Source organism: Pleurodeles waltl, chromosome 4_2 (assembly GCF_031143425.1).
Source record: "Pleurodeles waltl isolate 20211129_DDA chromosome 4_2, aPleWal1.hap1.20221129, whole genome shotgun sequence".
NCBI lineage: Eukaryota > Metazoa > Chordata > Amphibia > Caudata > Salamandridae > Pleurodeles > Pleurodeles waltl.
Genome location: NC_090443.1, coordinates 146,191,129 through 146,214,468, shown reverse-complemented (window position 1 = coordinate 146,214,468; position 23,340 = coordinate 146,191,129).

Sequence of the window (23,340 nt, the reverse complement as noted above, 5' to 3'; positions counted from 1 at the left end):
CGCAGTTGAAGCTCAGCTTCTGGAAAGGACAAGCCACCCTAACTCTTGGGCTTGGCAAAGATAAAGCAAGGCTGTGCGCTCAGAGATCCTATAGCAGAAAAAGATCTAGAATCCTTCCTGGAGGTGAACTAATGATGTACTGGAGTGTAATCTGTATCTGACTGTGACGCGCGGTTTCTATCTTCCTCTCCTGGAGACACAGAGTAGAAGGTTCTCCCTTTATAAAGCACCTGTAAGCTCCGTCCGCTGAGCCACGCCCCGTCCACCCTCGAAGTAGGTAAAGGAATTCCCGCCTTTTACCAGGATGATGGACAGCTTTCCAAAACGACCCCAATGCGTTTACCGCCGACTCCGGTGGTGCGTTGTTGATGCTCAGAAGCACGAGGACATCTCCACAAAGACGCACTAGTAACAATAACATTGCCAAAGGCACACAAGGTTGCTGGAGACGTTTACCCCGTGGCCCATCACGTACCCCTAGTGTACAATATAAACAGGGCGTATAAAACATGATAGGTAACGATTACTGACATACTCGTAGAAAATACTCCGGTTGGGTAGACCACGATGCTCATTTTACAGAAACTAAACCTCAACAGGAAGCACTTAGAAATATAAACGTAGCAGGTGCCGCAGTTGAAGCTCAGCCTCTGGAAAGGACAAGCCACCCTAACTCTTGGGCTTGGCAAAGATTAAGCAAGGCTGTACGCTCAGAGATCCCATAGCAGAAAAGATCTAGAATCCTTCCTGGAGGTGAACTGATGATGTACTGGAGCGTAATCTGTATCTGACTGAGACGCGCGGGTTCTATCTTCCTCTGCTGGAGATACAGAGTAGAAGGTTCTCCCTTTATAAAGCACCTGTAAGCTCCGCCCGCTGAGCCACGCCCCGTCCACCCTCGAAGTAGGTAAAGGAATTCCCGCCTTTTACCAGGATGATGGACAGCTTTCCAAAACGACCCCAATGCGTTTACCGCCGATTCCGGTGGTGCGTTGTTGATGCTCAGAAGCACAAGGACATCTCCACAAAGACGCACTAGTAACAATCACATTGCCAAAGGCACACAAGGTTGCTGGAGACGCTTACCCCGTGGCCCATCACGTACCCTTAGTGTACAATATAAACGGGGCATATAAAACATGCTAGGTAACGCTTACTGACATACTCGTAGAAAATACTCCGGTTGGGTAGGCCACGATGCTCATTTTACAGAAACTAAACCAATAACAATAAAATACACACACACTCTTTTAAACCAGTCTGACTAAGTATTTTTTACCCATGATTCTAATTATGTATTATATGTGCATATGTGTGTGTATTCATGTGTGTGTGTGTATAAATATATATATATATATATATGTGTATGTATGTGTATATGTTGTTTCTGCGCCTGGCATGTTTGTGGATCATTGCATGGGTTGTTATACTAGATATCTATGAATTTCTGCTCTCTTTTTATCACACTTATCTACTCATCACTCTTATGTCATGTCTCTATCAAACTATCCTCCATTCTCACTCGGACTCATCCCAAATCCCTTCGACCACTTTCATCTCCTAAATATCTCTGCCTAAGCTCTTCCCTCCACCTCCACATCTAACTCACCTAACCTCACTCTACCTCTGTGACCTCCCACACAACCCTACTAAATTCTCCTGCATTCATCTCACCCTGCTACTATGCTCTCCCTAACCCTTCCACATCCTCTTTCTCCTCCGCTCCCCTTTTATTCATCTCAAGCCTTTGGATTGAGTAAATGAAGGATAAACTCCCAACTAACACTTCTGGATTTCTTTCCTCCTCCACCCCTCCATTACTCCAGTCAATCTAACTAACAAACTCTCATATCCGCAACTCAAATTAACTCATAATAATACTAAAACTGTACTCCTTATTTAAATTATACTAATCCATCACTAATTCTTGTTGGGTACCGGAGTAGCGTGCTACTCATCGAAAAGCGCTTCAACGCCTCGCCAGGGGTAGTAAGCGCTATATAAATACGATTACAATACAATACAATTAACTTTGCAGTGTACTTATGACGATCAATGCCATTAATTCCAATAATGTGTACCACATTCAGTTTTTTAGCCTGCCAGGCCTTGGAACGTTTTAGTTCACAATTCTCTTCTCTACAGTGTTGGGTTGAATATCTGGTACATGTAATGTGCACTTTCAAAATAATGGTTATCTCTTCAGGACATCTCTTCAATCCTTTTTCAGACGTTTCCATCTGTGTAAATTAACCTGCATGAGTAATATGCCAATCACACCAAGGCCTTTACATTAATCAAAATTGTGCTTTTATTTTGCTTCCTTTGTAGCTGAAGACACATTTGAGTTACAAACCAGACTTTTAATTTTCTCTTATTTGTAATTCATCTAGGTCCAACACCCAGGGCCAGTGGACCACATTCCAGAACAGAAGACACCTCCACGCCAAACCAGGATCAAGCCTCCAATGAGGACACCACTCCTGCCAGCCGGAAAGATTATGTGCTTGCTGAACCATCTGGTCTGTTTGGGCAGACAGCTCCAGTGAGTCTTACTCAGCCCACACCTACACCTCCCACACCAGTTGCAACAACTCAACCTCGGGATACCTCCACTTCCTGTGTCCAGAGAAATACACCAACCATCTTGTGCCTCCTACTCCTGGCTGCTGTTGAGCAAACAACAACACCACCTCTAGTTCTGCCAGGACCCAGGGGATAGGGCACACTGCCTTACGGGCACATGCTAGGTCATGGGAGGGAATCTGTTAGCCAGCAAATTGAGGACACTGTAACTCAGACCACTATTGATCGAGTCTTTGGAGCACTGCACCAGTCCCTAGACGTGATGGGTCAGGTCCTAAAGGATCTAATGGACAATGTGCAGGCGCAGAGGGAACACAATGTAGAGACGCAGAATCCAAACTCCAATTTGTGCTCCTTGGCTGGGGTGATGTTTGATATTTATCATCACATGTACAGGGCTTTTCCGGTACCATCTACACCTGCATGTGGTCCTTCAATATCTGGCCAACTAAGTGATAAAACGTTCTCTAGTTTTAGAATGACATTTTTTCTGATTGAGATTTTGGTTTTTATAAGCGGTTAAAGTGGCATTAGGGGGCATGGCATGGGCATAAAAAGACTAAGTAAAACGTTCCTTTAGAAGTTTTAATTGCGTTTTGAGAAAACCTTTCTAATTTGATAGGCTCCATCTTCACTTTTCGAGTTTTTCTAGAAAGTGAAAAGAATATTACACATGTAAAATCACAGCAACCTTGGAAAAGCTAGTGACGGGGCAACGCTCCAGTGACAATATAGAACTTGGCATACCAGATTATTTACTCCGTATGTAGTTTTAAAATCAAGTAGCTTTCTGATAATACCTGCTTTACATTAAATTGTATTTTTTGTTGTTTTATACCCCAGGCTTATCATGGCCATCATTTGCCTATACTATTTGATTTCTCCCAAGGACTCATGACTACCAGCAGCTTGATCTATGTACCTTTCGTGTTTACATATAATGTTTTATATACATCTGAAGGTACCTTACCCCCTTTCAATTACTTCTTACTTCTTTCTTTACTCTTTTTTCTTCACACTATTAATAGATCTTCTATCCACATCACAACACACTTCGCATCCCCCCTTTGTTACTTCACCACTAAGATTCAATGTTTTCCAAAAATTTTAAAGCACATGTACTGTATCACACTGTGTAGACACGTTTATGACAATCTCACCTCGCATGATGTTGCCGTTTTATTCCACTCTAGACTGACTTGTTTGCCTTTTTCTTCTGGAACGTGGTTCAATTAGTCACCTATAAGACCTATTGAGGCATTCACACTACATTCTGGTTGTCACATTAACTATACGCATCCCTGCACTTAATTCACACAATTCTATTGCACCTTCGCTCGGATTGTTCTCTTTACCTCTGTACAAAGAATTTTAGACGTTGTGAAGTCACCTTGCGCAATTATACTATACCGACATGTATGTATTTTTCATCTATGTTTCCACAGCCTTGACAAAGTCTTGAAGACGAAACACGTGTTGGCTGTTTTGCTGTATGGACTTATTGTTACATTCGAACATCCTATTGCAACTCTGACCATTTATCACCATCTGGCTGCTCTGGACACATGGTCATTTTGTACAACGCAGTCTTTTGATTGAGATTTCTACTTTCTACCTGCACTTATAATAAATATCTACACATCATCTTCCAAGAACGAACTTTCTATTTATTCCTGAACATCATCAGGATCAGGATTCATGCTATTGGTGTGCCCTGGCCACTCTTCTTTCAATCTGGCCAAAATATACCTTCCTCAGCCACAGAGAGGAAGGCCCTGTTGCAATAGGAAACTGATCCACCCACCCCAGGAGGGGATATTCATGCAGGCCACCAGGGAGAGATGGCAAGACTTCCACCGATACATCCAAGAGACACTGAACCCAATTTCAGCCAGTGTGTGTCTACCATTCACTCTGTGGACTATTTCATGGACACACATACCTTTTTGATGACAGTTGTATTTCATACATTGGACTTCAACCCATATTCCCTCTACAATAATATTTTCATCCACCATGATTGACTTTTTTTTTCATTTTCCACGTTTTTTGTGCAAACAATTTGTATTTAGTTTGTGGTATCAAAATAAATGCATATAACACAAAGCCGAAGACTGGTGTTGTATTTATTGTAGTATTACCATTTTTATGTATTCCTCCTACATCGTAATAAAAACCTATTAATCAATAAGATTCAATCAAAAGTAAGCTATAACAATTGGGCTATGTGTCCCTCATTTCAGAAAATAGCAAAAAACAGAAATCTCGATATATTGGTGTCATACATTTGTAAGTAACAAATATTTGTCAAAATGCAAGCTAATTTTTCATAACCCACATGTAGGAAAGTGCCACTGACTGGACTACGGCAACGCCCACTACGCAGGAACCACGGCCAAGCTCTGGAAAAGACTACAACGTATACAGAACGCCTCTGCACACCTCATCCTGGACATCTCCCGCCACAGCCACATCACAGACCACCTGAGAGCTGTCTCCCTGTCAACAAGAGAATCACGTTCAAACTCCTCACCCATGCTCACAAGGCACTGCACAACACCAGACCAGAATACCTCAACAGATGGCTGTCTTTCTCCACCCCAACAGCTACACTCTGCTGACCTTGCCCTCGCCACCATCCCACGTATCCACAGAACTGCCGGGGGCAGATCGTTCTCCCACCTCGCTGCCAAGATGTGGAACACTCTTCCCACCCACATGCAACAGACACAGGACCTACTTACCTTCAGGAGACACTTCAAGACTTGGCTTTTCGATCAGTAGCAGCCTACCCCACCCCCACCCCCCTGCACCTTGAGACCCTCACAGGTGAGTAGTGTGCTTCACAAATGCCTTGATTGATTGATTAACTGTTGGCATGGTTACCCCCCCCACACTTTTTGCCTAGTGTTGATGCCAACTTTGATTGAAACCAGGCCACAGCACCAGTGTTCTGTCCCTAAAACAGTACCTTTGCTTCCACAATTGGCACAGCCCTGGCACACAGTTAAGTCCCTTGTAAAAGGTACCCATGGTACCAAGGGCCATCTGGCCAGGGAAGGTCTCTAAGGGCTGCAGCATGTATTATGCCACCCTAGCGGACCCTTCACTCAGCACATGCACACTGCCTTGAAGCTTGTGTGTGCTTGAGAGGAGAAAAAGACAAAGTTGCTATGGTACCCCTCTCATGGTGCCATACCCACAAACCACTGCCTGTGACATGGGTAAGTCACCCCTCTAGCAGGCCTTACAGCCCTAAGGCGGGGTGCACTATACCACAGGTGAGGTTATAGCTACATGAACAATATGCCCCTACAGTGGATAAGTCCATTCTTAGACATTGTAAGTGCAGTGTAGCCATATTGAGTATAGGGTCTGGGAGGTTGACATTATGAACTCCACAGCACCATAATGGCTTCACTGAATACTAGGAAGTTTTGTATCAAACTTCTCAGCACGATAAACCCACACTGATGCCATTGTGGGCTTTATTGAACAATGCACTCAGAGGTCACTTTAGAGATGCCCCCTGTATGTTAGCCCAACTGCTAATGTAGGACTGACCGGTCTGTGCCAGTCTGCCACTTTCAAACATGTTTCTGACCACATGGGGTGAGTGCCTTTGTGCACTCTGTGGTCAAAAACAAAGCCTGTCCTCGGTGGAGGTGCTTCACACCTCCCCCTGCCGGAACTGTAAAACCTGGTGGTGAGCCTCAAAGGCTCAAGCCTTGGATTACAGTGCCCCAGGGCACTCCAGGTAGTGGAGGTGCCCGCCCCACGGATGTAGCCCCACTTTTGGCATTAAGTCCGGTGGGAAAATTAGGGAAAACAGGGAGGAGTGACCACACCAGCCAGGACAACCCCTAAGGTGTCCAGAGCTGAGGTGACCCCCTCCTAGCAGAATCCTCCATCTTGGTTTGGACCAATAGGGATGGGAAGGTGCCTCCTCCCTAAAAGGAGTGGGCCCAAGGAGGGTGTAGCCACTCTCAGCGACAGTAGCCATTGGTTACTGCCCTCTGACCCCTAACTCACCTCTAAATCTAGGATTTAAGGGCCTCCCTGAACTCAGCTCACCAGATTCCTGGTGACCTACGAGAAGAAGAAGGACTGCTAAGCTGAAACCTTCAGCAGAGAAGAAGGAGGACGACAACTGCTTTAGCCCCAGCCCTACCGGCCTGTCTCATGCTTCAAAGAACCTGCAAAAAGACCAGTGACATGTCTAGCAGGCCCAGCGACCTCTGTCAACACCAGAGGACTGCCCTGCACCCAAAAGGGCCAAGAACTCCAGAGTACAGCTGCTCTGTCTGAAGAAACCTACAACTAAGGACTCTACCTCAAACCTACAACTAAGGACTCCACCTCACTCGAGATGCGTGAGTCTTGACCCCTGTGCACCCGACGCCCACGGCCCATGTACAAGTGGTGCACCCAGCAAGAGAGGGTCCCCAGGCGATTGCGAGAAAGTGCCCACCCTGGGTTGACCTCTCCTTACCTCCACAACGACACCTGCAGAGGGAATCCCGAGGACCCCCCTGACTGCGAAGCTCCGGACGAAGATATCCAATACCTAAAGGCACACTGCACCCTCAGCCCCCAAGCCTTGGAGAAACTGACCCCCTGGTGCCTCATCGTTCATCTGGTGGCCCTCCTCCTTGTACAACTGGTGATGACACCCTCCTGGACCCCACCTGCAGCCTCTGAGTGAGCCCTGGGGTCTTCTCATAGACCAGCATTGAAAACCCGACGTCCTGTTTGCACCCTCCTCCAGCTTCCCCTGTGCAGCTCAGGGTGTATGTTTGGTGCCTACTTGTGGCCTCTTCAGTGCTCTTCTAATCCCCCCTGGGCTGCCCTCCGAGTCGCGGGTACTTACCTGCTGGCTGACCGGATTACAAGTACCCCCTGTCTCCATAGGAACCCACGTTAAATTTGCTCAACTTTGACCTCTGCACCCGGCCGGCCCCGTTTTGCTGGTGGTGGGTGTTTGGAGTTAATTTGAACTCCAAATGGTGGACTCCCTAAAACCCAGAGACTGAGACTGTAAGTGTCGTACTTACCTGTAAACAGATCTAAAGTTTCTTCCCCAAGGAACTGTTTGAAAAGTGCGGTGCGTCTATTTTTAAAATAGCTTTTTTGTCTATAATTCAAAAACTGGATTACTTACCCATTTCAAGGAAAGCACTGTTGATACCTGTGTGAAGGACCAAACTTTTAAGGTACTTACCTACAAATTGAATCTTGTGGTTCTAAAAATAAACTAAGAAAATATATATTTGCAATATGAAAACCATTGGTCTGGAGTTAAGTCATTGAGTGTGTGCTTTTTCTATTTTCTGTGTGTGTACAACAAATGCTTTGCACTACCCTCTGATAAGCCTAACTGCTCAACCACACTACCACAAAGAGAGCATTAGTATTATCTACTTTAGCCTCTGTTAAGCCTCTAGGGAACCTATGGGCTCTGTGCACACTATATCTTACTTTGATATTGTATATACAGAGCCAGCTTCCTACATTGTTGGATCAGCAGTGGGGTCTACGACTTTGCATTTGCTGGACTACTCAGCCAATACCTGATCACATGACTAAATTCCAAATTGCCTTTAGAAAACTGATTTTTGAATTTGACTATTTTTTCTACAGGGCCTTGGTTAAGTCCCCTTAGCATATCTTTTTAAGTTTAAAAGTTATTTTTAAGTTAGGATTTAGTTACTAGAAGTAGTTTTTAGTTTCTGAATAATTAATCCTAAATTTTAGTAACATAATGAGCAGCTCAGAGGACAATGTGGTGGAACTCAACCTCACCCCTTACGTCCATCTAGGGATGGCAGAGTTAAGGTCCCTCTGTAAGCTGAAAACGATTAGAACTGGTTCCAACACTACCAAGGTCAAGCTCCAGGAGCCTTGGCAGAGTACACCAGGGACCACCCTGCTGAGGAGGAAGAACTCCACTCAGACAGGGAAGATGTTAGAGATGAGGTGGATGACCTCCCCGCTCTTCACTTAATCAGGGAGACCAGGGTGCCTAGACCCCTGTCTCCTAGGATAGAACTCACTGGATCTGGATCTTCCACAGGGGAGTCCAGTTCCTTTGGGAACATTGAGGGCAGCCTCAATGAAGAGGACATCCTTTTAGCAAGGATGGGCAAAAGGTTAGCTTTGGCGCTACAACTCCTAGCTGTAGAAAGTGGGAGAGCATAAATGGGCTTAGAACCCATTAATGGTAGCAGCAAATAAATAGGGTCAGAGAGAATACTGATATCCTAAAAATCCCCAAAGGGATTTTCTCAAAATATGAAGAAGGTGATGACATCACCAAGTGGTTCACAGCTTTTGAGAGGGCTTGTGCAACCAGAAAGCTAAACAGGTCTCACTGGGGAGCTCTCCTTTGGGAACTGTTCACTGGTAAGCGTAGGGATAGACTCCTCATAGTCTCTGGTAAAGATGCAGAGTCCTATGACCACATGAAGGCTGCCCGAATTGAGGGCTTTGAATCCTCCACTGAGGTGTATAGGTTTAGGTTCAGGGGGGCTCACAAAACCTCAGGCCAGACCTGGGTTGATTTTGTTGACTTCTCAGTGAAAACACTAGGGGCCAGATGTAGCAAGGCTTTTGCGCCTCGCAAACAGCGATTTTTGCTGTTTGCGAGGCGCAAAAGACACATCGCGATGCCCATTCCTATTTTGCGAGTCGGTAACCTAGTTACCGACTCGGAAAATGGGAATGCGAGTCGCAAATAGGAAGGAGTGTTCCCCCTTCCTATTTGCGAGTCGCATCGCGATGCAGAATTGCTTTGTGACCGTGAACCCGGTCGCAAAGCAATTCGCAGTTACTACCAGTGTCCCAATGGGACCCCTTCCCCTTTGTGATTGGCTCTGAAAAAATGAAACTGACACGTTTCATTTTTTAGTTTGTAATGCATCTCATTTTCCTTTAAGTAAAACGGGCTGCATTACAAAAAAAAAAAAAACTGCTTTATTTAAAAGGAGTCACAGACAAGGTAGTCTGCTGTCTCCAGCAGGCCACCATCCCTGTGAGTGCTGCGACTCGGAAGGGGGTCGCAAATTGCGACCCACCTCATTAATATTAATGAGGTGGGCCTTTGGGACCCCCCTTGCGACTCGCAGATGGTGTCATGGACACCATCCTGCATCCGGCTTTGCGACTCACAAATTGCAAGTCGCTCAGACTCGCAATTTGCGAGTCACAAAGCCGGAATTTGCTACATCTGTCCCTAGATGGCTGGATAACTGGCAGTGGCGTGCATGACTGTGAAGGGCTTTATAATTTGTTTATGATGGAGCACCTGTTAAGTAACTGTTTGCATAACAAGTTGCATTAACATCTGGTAGACCTAGGTCCAATTTCTCCCCAAGAATTGGGAAAGAAGGCACACCACTGGGTGAAGACTAGGGTGACAAAGGCTTCCACAGGGTGTGACCAAAAGAAAGTGGATCACAAAGCCTCCCCAGGGGAAGGGTGGTGAGACACCTAAGGACAAAAATTAAGAATCTTCTCAAGGGCCCAAAACCTGCCCAGGAGGGTGGGCCTTGAGCCTCTTCACAGTCCACAAATGAGTACAAGGGTAAAAACTTTGAACCCAAGAAGGCCTGGTGTCTCAACTGTAGGCAGCATGGACACCAAACTGGAGACATGGGCTGTCCCAAGAAAAATCAATCTACCACTGCTCCAGTTAGTACTGGAATAGCCAGTCTCCAGGTGGGATCAACAGTGTGGCCAGAGCAAATCAGTGTTCACACTGAAGCCACTTTAGTCTCTGAGGTGAGGTGGATATAGTCACACTGGCTGCCTGGCCGCCTAACATGCAAAAATACAGGCAGCAGCTCTTAATCAATGGGACAAAGGTAGAAGCCCTGAGGGATACAGGTGCCAGTGTCACCATGGCGACAGAGAAACTGGTTTCCCCCAGTACAATATTTGGCTGGCCAGACTTATCCAGTCACGAATGCTGACAGTGTAACTAAGGTCCATCCCATGGCTATGGTGACTTTAGAATGGGAAAGGGTTCAGGCCTGAAATAGGTTGTGCTCTCTTCTGCAATCCCAGTGGAATGTTTGCTAGGGAATGATTTGGAGTCCTTGGCATGGGTTGAGGTAGGGCTCAAACCCCATGCAGCCATGCTGGGAATCCTGGTACTGGTGGGTGGAAAAACCAGAACACAGAGCACAGGGTGAAAAAGAAGTTTTGGAGCCTTGAATAATGGCCCAACCTTCCAAGAGAAAAGGTAAGAGGACTGGGGGACCAGCCTCTGAACAGCAAAATAAATAAGACCTCTCTTCTCAGGAAAATATCTTATCCCCTGGGGAAACTGAATCCATGGAGTTGGAGCCTTATCAGATAGAGCTCTTGGGCCCAGGGGACACACACAAGGAAACAGTTGTGCCAGGGACACAAGACTTGTCCTACCCTTGAAGGCCTGAGACAGCAAAATGCTGAGCAGGAGAAGGGAGATGTCAGTGGCTCCCACAGGGTCTATTGGGAGGATGGACTCCTTTATACTGAGGCCAGAGATCCCAAACCTGGTGCCACTACGAGAGTGGTAGTGCCTCAGGTATAAGACTATCATCTACAGGCAAATGGAAGGCAGCCATTGACAAAGGGGCTCTTATTATAAGCCAAAGAGGTGGGGCCCTTGTCCGTAGATCTAGAAAGGCTCCGAGCCCCCCCTTGAACATACTTGCGGAGATTTACAATGTTCAAATCCGAGTGGCAGCCCTATACGGAGCGGAACTTTGGGGATCGCACAAAAACCTGGACATTCTGCAAACTAAAGAAAATAACTTCCTTAGACAGGTGTCCCGGTTAGGTATGGGCACACCAATGATCCCTCTAAGGCTCGACCTTGGTTTAAATAGCATTAAAACCACAGCGGCCCTGAGACCGCTCTCCTATTGGATTCGTTTATTGAAATCTGTTGAACTCAAACCATATAGGTTTGCTATAAGAGAGCTCATAGACGCTCCCCAGGCACTGGAGAAAATTCCATGGTTGAAGGAGATGAAATCTGCCTGGGATAAATTAGGTCTTCCCCACTACTGGAAAGATCCGGATCTAATCCCCAACAATGCAAGGAAACTTGTTATAAGAAGATATTGGGAGAAAGTTAATGAAGACTCCCTGCACCAAAAGGGGGCGGGCAGGCTAACAATGGAATTTCTCCAACTTAAGCACGAGCCCTGGGCTGAGAACTTCTTGAACCTTCCTATGCCCCCGTATGCCCGTGTTCTATATCTCCAGCTAAGATATGGTACATTGCCTACTAATGGTTTTACGGCCCACTGGCCATCTGACATCGCCTTAACTGATAGATGTATCTCTTGCCAATACTGTAAAGAAACAAATGAGCATATACTATTCTTCTGCCCTTTGTATAAGAGTCCCAGAGGGAGGTGGATCATTCCCCTCTGCAAAATTTATCATTGCAGGATAGAGCAAACGCCATCAGAATCTGCACATATGATACATCCTCCATGGTAGCTATTGCAGTTACCAAATTTCTATCGGAGGCTTGGCTCATCCGTCGCAGGTTTATTGTATCAAAGGGCATTTGAGCTATCCTGACAATAGTACACAGAAGGAGTCTCAACTGTTATATTCTATGTAGAATCAGCAGGAATACTACATTGGGAACTTGCTGCCCTCTGTATGACTAATAGTGACTGTACAAGCTTTTAGTGCCATTTTCACAGCTGAAATCTGATAGGCTTCTTGACAAAGTATTGTACATCTGAACAGGATCTCCATTTGTTTTTCGAACTGACGTAGGCTGGGTCTTATGGGAAAAGAGCTGCACACATTGGTATGATAGATAAAACTTTTATATCCTAGCTTTTACCGTTTTTAATTTTCTTACCTTTTTTAGCCATGTTTTACCCCCATTTATTGTATTTTTATCTATGATCAAATGCCTAGTCTTGTTGATTTCCTTGCTATATTGTTCTGATTACCATTGGTTTTTATATTGTTGTTACGAATTTCTAACACATATTATTTATTATGTAAGATTATGTAAGATTGTTATCTCTGTTATCCTAAATGGTCCAGATTCCTAGACCGAATAAATTTAAATAAAATAGTGCCTCAGGAGTTTAGAGAGTTTATCCTCACATTGGCCCATGACATCCCCCTAGCTAGGCATTTGGGACAAACCAAACCAAAACATGGAGCAGACTTGTGAACCATTTTTATTGGTCCAACATGTCCCAGAAAGTTAGGGAGTTTTGTAGCTCCTGTGACACCTGTCAGGGCACGTGGCCACCCAAAGGCCACCCTCATTCCACGTCCAGTGGTGGGGGTGCCCTTTGATTGGGTTGGTGTGGACATTTTGGGTCCACTTGTACCTCCCACAGCCTCAGGGAATCAGTACATACCGGTAGTAGTGGATCATGCTTCCAGATACCTGAAGCAATTCCCCTTAGGTCACCTATTGCCCCTGCAGTAGCCAAAGCCCAAATTGGTACTTTTACCAGAGTGGGTTTCCCTAAGGAGGTGGTTTCTGACAGAGGTACAAACTTCATGTCAGCTTACCTAAAACACATGTGGAATGAGTGTGGGGTGACTTACAAATTCACCACACCATACCATCCACAAACCAATGGACTTTATGAGAGATTCAATAAGACGTTGAAAGGCGTGATCATGGGGCTCCTTGAAAATTTCAAATGGAGATGGGATGTCCTCCTGTCGTGCTTGCTTTTCGCCTACAAAGAGGTGCCTCAGAAAGGAGTAGGATTTTCCCCCTTTGAACTTCTGTATGGCCATCCTGTAAGGGGATCACTGGCACTTGTTAAAGAAGGCTGGGAGAGACCTCTCCATGAGTCTAAACAAGATGTGGTGGACTATGTGCGTGACCTCTGCTCCAGGATGGCTGAGTGCATGGAAAAGGCATCCAAAAACCTTGAGGCCAGCCAACAACTCCAGAAGTTGTGGTATGACCAAAAAGCTGCAATGGTTGAATTCCAGCCAGGGCAGAAAGTCTGGGTTCCGGAGCCTGTGGCTCCCAGGGAACTTCAGGACAGATGGAGTGCCCCTTACCCAGTCCTAGAGAAGAAGTCAGGTCACTTACATAGTGGACCTGGGCACTAGCAGGACATCCAAGAGGGTGATCCATGTTAACCGCCTGAAACTCTACAATGATAGGGCAGACATAACCATGCTGATGGTTACTGATGAGGATCAGGAAGCAGAGAGTGAACCTCTCCTTGACCTTCTCTCAACTGACCCTAAAGATGGATCAGTAGCTGGAGGTGTCTATTTAGACACCCTCTGTGCCCAACAGCGAGTTGACTGCAGGCAAGTGCTACAGCAGTATGCTGTGCTCTTCTCTTTGACCCTTGGTCAGACACACCTGTGTATCCATGATGTGGACACAGGGGACAGTTTACCTGCCAAGAACAAAATCTATAGACAGTCTGACCAAGTAAAAGAGAGCATCAAAGTGGAAGTCCACAAGATGCTGGAGTTAGGGGTAATAGGGCACACCGACAGTCCCTGGGCCAGCCCAGTGGTTGTGGTCCCTCAACCTTATACCAAAGATGGCAAGAGAGAAATGAAGTTCTATGTGGACTACGGAGGACTCAGTTCTGTCACTAAGACAGATGCACTCCCCAGACCCACAGCAGATGACTTGGGTTGATAAGTTAGGTGCAGCCAAATTTCTAAGTACCTTTGACTTAACTGCAGGGTACTGGCAAATTAGAATGGCACCTGGAGCCAAAGAAAAGACAGCATTCTCTACACCTGATGAGCATTATCAGTTCACTGTTATGCCCTTTGGCTTAAAGAATGTCCCTGCCACCTTCCAAAGGTTGGTGAATCAAGTCCTTGCTGGTTTGGAGTCCTTTAGTGCAGCATATCTAGATGATATTGCTGTCTGTAGCTCCAGCTGGCAGGATCACCTGGGGAAGGTTTTGCAGGCCTTGCAAACAGCAGGCCTCTCTATCAAGGCATCTAAGTGGCAGATAGGGCAGGGCACAGTTGCATACTTGGGCCACTTGTAGGTGGAGGCCAAGTGCAACCTTTACAACCCAGGATCCAGAAAATTCTGGAATGGGAAGCTCCAAAAACCCAGACTCAAGTCAGGGCATTCCTTGGCTTGACTGGGTACTACAGGAGATTTGTGAAGGGATATGGGTCCACTGTGACTCCCCTCACTGAACTGACCGCAAAGAAGATGCCAAAGAAGGTAAACTGGACCCTTGACTATCAAAAGGCCTTTGACACCCTGAAAGAAGCATTGTGCTCAGACCCGGTTCTGAAAGCTCCAGATTATTCTTGGCAGTTTGTTATGCAGACAAATGCCTCTGAACGTGGGATAGGAGCAGTCCTGTTCCAAACCAATGATGATGGCCTTGACCAGCCTGTTGCAGAAGGTGAACTCCCCAGGGAGCAGCGTTGGAGTGCCATTGAGAGGGAGGCCTTTGCTGTGGTTTGGTCCCAGAAAAAGCTGAGGTCATACTTGTTTTGGCACTCACTTTGGTGTTCAAACTGACCACAGACCTCTAAGATGGCTAACGCAAATGAAAGGTGAGAACCCTAAACTTTTGAGGTGGTCCATATCCCTACAGCGAATGGACCTTGCAGGCAGAAGGCCTTTCCATGTTATTCCAATTGGACCACGAAGGCTCTCTTGGGAAAGGTTAGTCTCATCCTATTTCGTTTGGGGGGTGGGGGGGTTGTGTAGGAAAGTGCCACTGTTGACATGTAATCCCCCCCCCACATTTTGCATAGTGTTGATGCCAACTTTGATTGAAAGTGTGCTGGGATCCTGCTAACCAGGCCCCAGCACCAGTTTCCTTTCCCTAAAACTGTACCTTAGCTTCCACAATTGGCACATCCCTGGCACACAGTTAAGTCCCTTATAAAAGGTACCCCTGGTACCAACGGTCCTGTGGCCATGGAAGGTCTCTAAGGGCTGCAGCATGTATTATGCAATCCTAGGGCGTCCCTCACTCAGTACATGCACACTGCCTTGCAGCTTTTGTGTGCTGGAGGGGAGAAAAAGACCAAGTCGAAATGGCACCCCTCTCAGGGTGCCATTCCCACAAACCACTGCCTGTGGCATGGGTAAGTCACCCCTCTAGCAGGCCTTACAACCCTAAGGCAGGGTGCACTATACCACAGGTGAGGGCATAGCTGCATGAGCAATATGCCCCTTCAGTGTCAAAGTCCGTTCTTAGACATTGTAAATGCATTTTTGCCACATTGGTCCGGGTGTTTGTCATTCCAAACTCCACAGCACCATAATGGCTTCACTGAATACTGGGAAGTTTGGTATCAAACCTCTCAGCACAATAAACCCACACTGATGCCAGTGTGGGAGTTATTGAAAATTGCACACAGAGGGCATCTTAGAGATGCCCCCTGTATGTTAGCCCAACTGCTAGCGTAGGACTGACGGATCTGTGTCAGCCTTTCACTTTCAGACAAGTTTCTGACCACTATGGAGTGAGTGCCTTTGTTCACTCTGTGGCCAGAAGAAAAGCCTGTCCTGGGTGGAGGTGCTTCACACCTCCCCCTGGAGGAACTGTAACACCTGGCAGTGAGCCTCAAAGGCTCAAGCCTCGGGTTACAGTGCCCCACGGCACTCCAGCTAGGGGAGGTGCCCGCCCCCGGACAAAGCCCCGCTTTTGCGGCAAGTCTGGTGGGAAAATTAGGGAAAACAGAGAGGAGTGACCACCCCAGCTAGGACCACCCATAAGGTGTTAAGAGTTGAGGTGACCCCCTCCCTGCAGAATCCATCATCTTGGTTTGGAGGACAGGGACCAATAGGGATAGGAATGTGCCCCCCTCTCCAAAGGGAGTGGGCACAAGGAGGATATAGCCACCCTCCGGGACAGTAGCCATTGGCTACTGCTCTCTGACCCCTAACACGCCCCTAAATCTAGGATTTAAGGGCCTCCTTGAACCCAGCTCACCAAATTCCTGGAGACCTGCAAGACGAAGAAGGACTGCTAAGCTGAAACCCCTAGCAGAGAAGAAGAAAGACGACAACTGCTTTGGACCCAGCCCTACCGGCCTGTCTCCTGCTTCAAAGAATTTGGAAAAAGAACAGCGATGCCTCCAGCAGGCCAAGCGACCTCTACCAACTCCAGAGGACTGCCCTGCACCCAAAAAGACCAAGAACTCTCGAGGACAGCAGCTCTGTCTGAAGAAACCTACAACTAAGGACTCTCACCTCACTCCAGATACGTGAGTCTTGACCCCTGTGCACCGGACCCCAATGGTCCGTGTCCAGGTGGTCCACCCAGCAAGAGGGGGTCCCCAGGCAAATGTGAGCAAGTTCTCACCCTGGGTTGACCTCTCCGCCCCTCCACAGCGATGCCTGCAGAGGGAATCCTGAGAGCCCACCTGACCGCGACGCTCCAGACGAAGATATCCGACGCATAAAGGCACACTGCACCCGCAGTCCCCAGGCCTTGGAGAAACCGACCCTGGTGCCTCATTGTTCAGCAGGCGGCCCTCCTCCCTGTCCGACCAGTGATGTGCCGGAGTCGCCGCCCTAGACCCTGCCTGCAGCCTCTGAGTGACCCCCGGGGTCTCCTCATAGACCAGCATTGAAAACCCTACGTCCTGCTTGTACCCTGCACCTGCCCGCCCCTGGTCCGCTGAGGGTGTGTTTAGTGCCCAATCGTGGTCCCTTCAGTGCTCTTCTAATCCCCCCTGGTCTGCCCTCCGAGTCGCAGGTACTTACCTGCTGGCTGACCGGATTCCGAGTACTCCCTGTTTCCATAGGAGCCCACATTAAATTTGCTCACCTTTGACCTCTTCACCCAGCCGGCCCGTGTTGCTGGTGGTGGGTGTTTGGTGTTAACTTGAACACCACCACAAAACCCGGAGACTGAGACTGTAAGTGTTGTACTTACCTGTTAACAGATCTAACTTTTCTTCCCCCTTAGGAACTGTTTGAAAATTGCAGTGTCCATTTAAAAAAATGCTTTTTTGCCAATAATTCAAAAACTGTGTTACTTACCTATTTTAAACAAATTACTGTTGATACCTGTGTGAAAGACTAAACCTTTAAGGTACTTACCTGCAACTTGAATCTTGTGGTTCTAAAAATAAACTAAGAAAATATATTTTTGCAACATAAAAACCATTGGTCTGAAGTTAAGGGCCAGTTGTAGCAAGCAGTTTTGCCCATTCTGTGTCTATGGGAAAATGTGTTCGTACATATGGCCCTAAGTCATTGAGTGTGTGCTTCTTCTATTTTCTCTGTGTGTACAGCAAATGCTTTGCACTATCCCCTGATAAGCCTAACTGCTTGACCACACTAGCACAAAGAGAGCATTACTATTATCTACGCTAGCCTCTGTTAAGCCTCTGGGGAGCCCCTGGACTCTGTGCACACTAGATCTCACTTTGATATAGTATATACAGAGCCAGTTTCCTAACCCCGACACATAACTCAAATAGGCTGCTCCATAGAGAATTCAAGGTTCCAATACCTTGACACATTGCAAGAAGGGGAAATAGTCCAAATAAACATATTAAATAGGCAAACTAATATTGATTGATGTTATCAGCTGGAGGCAGACATACTGCCTCACAATAGGAATTCTACATTCATTACACCAATGGTCAAAATGGCGGCAGGGCTAAATTTTGTGGCAATTGGATTATTTCAATACACTGTAGCAGTATCTGGTAGAATGTCACAACCACCTTCCTGTGGTATGCTACTAAACGTTATTTCTACCATGATGAGACAGATCTGCAGCTTTGTACACTTAAATAAAATGAAGATTTAGCCAATGTGAAGGGAGATCAGTATGCTATGGCTTGTATTACGCATTTGGTTAGAACAAGATGAACAGCACATATAGCCTTGGTGACAACATTCAATAGAAAACAGGTCTAATGCAAACTCAAGAACTTCCATTCAGTCGCCGTGCAAGTTGTCCCTGTACAATATCTGTATATCCAAAATATCTCTTTCTCATGATCAACCCATGTTACCTTTGTACTTTCCAACAGAAACATATCACTGCTAATGTTACAACTTTGAAATGTCCAAATGAAGATGAAATGGTGAAGGATCCTAAAACAGAATAACAAGGGAAAACTAATGATTGCACGTGAGAAAATTGACTCAAATGATAAGTTAAGAAGACACATACTTAGCACAACCAAAGAGAATCAACGTCAATAAACACAGTAGGCAATGTATGGAACTTTGAACTACAAGCATCTTTGCCATGCGCTTTCCTGAACTAACCATTATTAGCAAAGTCCAATCACAGACTGATATGTTCACTTTGTTACAAGTTGTTTCGATATCACATGTAACAATATGTAAAGGTAACCTTACACTCATGCGAAGAAGTGGTCAATACCATCTTGACATATGTCAAGTCCATGCTCTTTACTGGTGTCATCTTCATTTGACATTTCAACATCCTCACCCAGTGGCTTTTCATTGTCTCCATCCTCTCCAATGATTGGGATGTTCCGTGGCAGGGCTATGTTGTGCAGCATGCAGCATGAAACTGTGATTTGGCAGACCTTATCGGGTGAGTAGAGGAGAGCGCCACAAGTCTTGTCCAGACATCTGAGTCTGGCCTTCAGCAGCCCAAAATTCCGCTACTCTGGCCTCTGTATTCTTCCATGGATCTCATTGAAGCGGACTTCCCCTGGCGTTGTTGGATTTCTCGGCAGTGCTAACAATCATGGTCAGTTAGGATAAGCTGAGTCTCCTATATGAAAGTATAAAATATATTGAGCAAAAATATCTTATCCCATTGTACTTTCCTAAACTGTGAATAAAGCAAATGATCCTCATGTCATATTGTACTTACCAGCAAACCAGGCGCTCTCTACTTAGATAATCCACACATATCTCATGTCTTTACAAAAATACATATCTTTTTGTGAGATATATGTATACATCATGGTTGTGTTAATGTTGCAACTTAGAAAAACTTTTTTTCACATCTGGTGTGTTTAAAAAAAATAATGCGTAAATAATACATTTGAAATGTATTATTTGCACATTTGTTTTTAATCCTTCAATGGAAATATAAATTACACAGCATCACTAGCAATGTTAAATACAGTAACAGTTTACATTCAAACAGAGTTGTATGTATTTTACATTGGTATACAAACTAGCCACCATTTTGAGTGGTGGTGATGCACTTAACATTTAAAAATACACTAGTTCACACCTTAAAATGGCGGCCGCATGATCTTGCTGTCAGGCCATTGGCAAACCATCAGCCCTCAGTGGAAGGTGACTGTGTCGGAGGTGTAACATTCCATGACAGACACAGCCATAGGCTAACGTGTGTGACGGATACGCACAAAAGCCAATAGCTGTGTCCGGCTCCATCATGGAGAATGTCCGTCGCATACATGAATACAGCATTAGGAAAAAAAAACACCTGCCTCCTAACACTGCAGCCTTCAACGCCTCCTTCACTTTAGAGCTGTTATTGTTCTCTGGGAGCCAGGATGCTGGGCAAAGCAGGTGATAGGGCCTCTAACTTGTCAGATGACGGGTTGGAACTCCTCATCACAGAGGCCCTGTCCCTGTACAGCCAGATCTCTTAAAACCCAGAGGAACAGGTACATGTTTGTTTGGAAAAAATATTTCTAATTGACTTGTTTCTTCTTAAGAAACAGGCTAATTTGTCCCTTGTTGTTCCTGAATGAAGTGTTAATTGGTGTGTAGTCAACTCAATAATTTGGCAGGGGACATAATGATGTGTATCAATGTTTGAAATGTTTGTGAATTGAAAAGAAAAGCCATCTGAATGAATGAGGTGATTTTTCATTTTTATTTACTGACATATCAAGATTTCATGCTGCAACCTGCATGTCCTTTACTTTCAGTGGCTAGTAGACACTGTACCACAAGTATAGGTGACAAATGCATTCATATGTCGAAACAATTGAAATGTAATGAGCAACAAAAAAAACTTTCAGGGTCTGAATTTTTCATTTTGCACTTTAAATATCTCCAGTTTCCTGAGAAATGAAGCACTGTATGTTTTAGTCATGTCCTGGTGCCACATTTGGAGAAGGGTATAGCCTGTGTTGCAAGTACATATGACACTGGCTATCAACCATGGAAGTATGTTCCATTCCTACATACACACACCTGTTTATGCAGAACCAAAAACCACGCTGTAACTGAAGCACATGGCAGCCTTTCCGTACTGCCCTTAGTCATTGTATGTGGTTCAAATCATAGCATTTGACTCTTATACGATTTAGCATTAAGCCAGTGTAGCTGTGCATGGGGGGCATGTGTAAATACTGTACAGGTTATTTAGCCTTTAGTAGCTCACAATGATTTGGACTAATCAGAAATGGGTCTCACTACAGGAATGGTTTCAGAACCCTGGGCCAGGTGATGTTGGTGGCCTGGATTGGTAACACGAGGAGGGAGAAAATGTTGAGGGTACTCAACAGGTCACTGCAAATTGGTATTTTCTAGGAACTTTGACATGTTGGTATATAATTGTTAGAAATGGGGTCTCTAGTTTGCAGTCGGTTTGCATCCTGTCCAAGTAGGGACCCTCACTCTACCCAGGATAATGGAGATACCTGCTCAGATAACCCCCGCTCACCCCGTTGGTAGCTTGGCATGAGCAGTCAGGCTTATCTCAGAAGCAATGTGTTAAGCATTTACACATAACACACAGTAATAAGTGAAAACACTACAAAAAGACACCACACCATTTTGAGAAAAATAGCCAATATTTATCTGTGTAAAACAAGACCTAAACAATAAAAATCCAACATACAGTGCTAAAGATAGGAATTTTGTAAGATTTATCTTAAAAATACAGTTCCTTGAAGTCGATAGCTCCACCTGGGGCTATCACGGCGTCATGATCAACAAAACCAACAGTTCAGGCCGGCCGCAGCGTCGCGGGCCAGCTATGGTGTCGGGAAGACCCGCAAACAGTACCTTGGATTTGCAGGGCGTTGTGATCCTCGCGGTGACTTCTGGAGAGCAGCGTCGCTGGCGTCACAGTGTTGGTTCCGGGGTCGGTGCGGGAGTCGTCAGGCCCTTGAAGTCACACTTGTTGTGGATCGAACTCTGGGCTGATTAAGTCAGGAACGCTGGTGTGGTTGGCATCGGGGCTGCGGTACGAAGCGGGACGATGCGACGTGCGTTGCCCACATGTCACAGTACAGGCAGCGGTTCGGTGAGGGCATCAAGCAGCGTCGGTGAGACCAGGGTTGCGGTGTGAAGTGGGGCGGTGCGACGTGCTGTCACCAGGTCACGTGCAGGCAGTGTTGTCGTCATTGCTGAAGCGCTGTCGTCTGTAGGCCCAAGCCAGCGGTGCGGGTGGTGCTTTGTGACCCTCACGAGCGGTGTCCACAGGCCATGGTGTGGGCAGGGATGCCTGGTGACGACATTGGAGTTGATGATGCTGGCGTCTGTGGACCGGGGCTGCGGTGCGGGATGGGACGGTGCTTCGTGTACCTCACGAGCGGTGCCCACAGGCCACGGTGCAGACAGCGGCGCTCGTGTCAGCAGGAGCGTAGTCGTCAGGGATGCCCATTCTGGTGTGTGAGCAGGCGATGCTGAGACTTCCAACAGGAGGCAAGCTCTAGTCCGAGCCCTTGGAGAACTTTATCAAGCGGGAAACACAGCAAAGGTCACCCTTTGCACTCTTTTCAGGCAGAAGCAGCAACTGCAGGCCAGTCCAGCAAAGCAACAAAGCAAAGGGACAGCACTCCTCCTTCAGCTCTTTTCCTGGGCAGAGGTTCCTCTTGATTCTAGAACGATTCTAAAAGCCTGGGGTTTTGGGTCTTCTTTTTATACCCCATTCTGCCTTTGAAGTTGGCAAACTTCATAGCAAAGTCTCAAATGTTTGCAAGATCCTTCCTTGTCCAGGCCAAGCCCCAGACACACACATGGGGTTGGAGACTGCATTGTGTGAGGGCAGGCACAGTCCTTTCAGGTGCAAGCGACCAATCGTCTAGCTCAGATGGCTCATCAAGATATGCAGGCTACAACCCAGCTCCCTTTGTGTCACTGTCTAAAGGAGAGGTGTGAAAACCCCAACTGTCAAACTGACCCAGATGGGGAATCCACAAACAGGCAGAGTCACAGAATGGTTTAAGCAAGAAAATGCCTACATTCTAAAAGTGGCATTTTCAAACTCACAATCTCAAAACCAACTTCACTAAAGGATGCATTTTTTAATTGTGAGTTCAGAGACCCCAAACTCCACATTTCTATCTGCCCTCAAAGGGAATCTGCACTTTGAAGTTATTTAAAGGCAGCCCCCTTGATAACCTATGAGGGAGATAGGCCTTGCAACAGTGAAACCCGAATTTAGAAGTATTTCACTGTTAGGACATGTAAAACACACCAGTACATGTCCTACATTTTAAATACACTGCACCGTGCCCATGGGGCTACCTAGGGCCTATCTTAGGGATACATGTTACATCTTACATGTACCAAAAGGGAAGGTTTGTTGCCAGGTCGAATTGGCAGTTTAAAACTGCACACACAGACACTGCAGTGGCCGGTCTGAGCTATGTTTACAGGGCTACTTATGTGGGTGGCACAATCAGTACTGCAGGCCCACTAGTAGCATTTGATTTACAGGCCCTGGGCACCTCTGGTGCACTTTACTAGGGACTTACCAGTAAATCCAATATGCCAATCATGGATAAACCAATCAACAGCACAATTTACGAAGGGAGCACTTGCACTTTAGCGCTGATTAGCTGTTGTAAAGTGCGCAGAGACAATAAACCAACAAAAAC